A 1171-nucleotide genomic window follows, 5' to 3' on the forward strand; every position below is an offset into this window, starting at 1 on the left:
TGTATTATTAAATTATTAAAAGTAATTAATTATAAAAAAATTTACTTTGCAAAAAATTATTTAAATATATAAATTTAATTAGATAATTATGTAAAATTTTATCCACTTATAGTCTAATCACAAATACAATTATTATGATGTATTTGTTTGTTGAGATATAGACACTAATTATTAAATACGGTGGTGTATGTTTATTGTTTGTTTGTTGAGATACAAATTTAAATAGACATGATGGTATATAAATACACACAAAATACATGTATTTAATATTTTTTTTGAAATTGAGACACAAAAATACAATACATAAAATCATGGTTCTGAAAACCGAACCGGACCGGCCGGTTCAACCGGAAAAACCGGGAACCGGTCACCTAGCCGGTCCGGGTAAGGCCAGAAACCGTCTGACAAAAAACCGGGGGAAAAACCGGTCGAACCGGCGGTTAACCGGTGAACCGGGAGAACCGTCCGGTTTTTTTGCGGTTTTTGGAAGGGAAGTTAAAAGATTAAACGGCATCGTTTTGGCTCTTTTTTTTTTTTAAAAAAAAAAAAAAAAAAAAAAAAAGAAAACGCCTAAACGAAAGGAAGCCCTAAATCCCCTAATCAGTTTCCACCTTCCAGAGATCACCCACGGCCCCAAGCTCCAGAAGGCAGAAACCACCCAAGCACAGTTCACCACCCAGTCACACACAGCCATCAGCCTCTTCGCAGTCGCATACCCACCAGCCCACCACCACCAAACGAGCAGCCACAGCAGCGACGATGTTGACCACCGCAACCACCACCGTCGTTGCCGAGCTCGCCTCCTCCTTGGTCGTCGCCGAGCTCGCCTACTCGTTGGTCGTCGCCGACACCGCGTCCTCGCCGTTACTCGCCTCCTCCTAATCTACTAATCCGGGAAGCCTGCCCCCAAGCCTAGCCTCCACCACCGCCTTGTGCCTCTATTGCCGCTGCGCCATTCGTCGCACCGACCCCTGTTCGCTCTCAGACTCACCAGTCGCAGGCACGCTGTTTCTTCCTCGAGCGTCCGTCGTCTTCCTCTTCCCCTGGAGCTGCTGCATGCCTGCATACAAAGGATTTCTTGATTCTTGTAAGTGAAAATTTTTTCAAATAGGCACCAAAAACTGGTTACAATTTGCTAAAATTCAAATTAGTTTGATATTTTTTACTGTGG

At 43.1% G+C, this 1171-nt stretch overlaps 1 long non-coding RNA gene across 1 annotated transcript in view; it reads left to right on the forward strand.

Annotated features, from left to right (window-relative positions):
* The first annotated feature begins 594 nt into the window (after nt 1-594).
* Nucleotides 595-1171, forward strand: part of LOC112728032 (uncharacterized) — a 1236-nt gene continuing 659 nt past the window's right edge. Inside the window, exon 1 of the long non-coding RNA XR_003166088.3 lies at nt 595-1087. This is a non-coding gene — a long non-coding RNA (uncharacterized lncRNA). The remainder of the gene's footprint in view (nt 1088-1171) is intronic.

Source organism: Arachis hypogaea, chromosome 12 (genome assembly GCF_003086295.3).
Source record: "Arachis hypogaea cultivar Tifrunner chromosome 12, arahy.Tifrunner.gnm2.J5K5, whole genome shotgun sequence".
Taxonomy (NCBI): domain Eukaryota; kingdom Viridiplantae; phylum Streptophyta; class Magnoliopsida; order Fabales; family Fabaceae; genus Arachis; species Arachis hypogaea.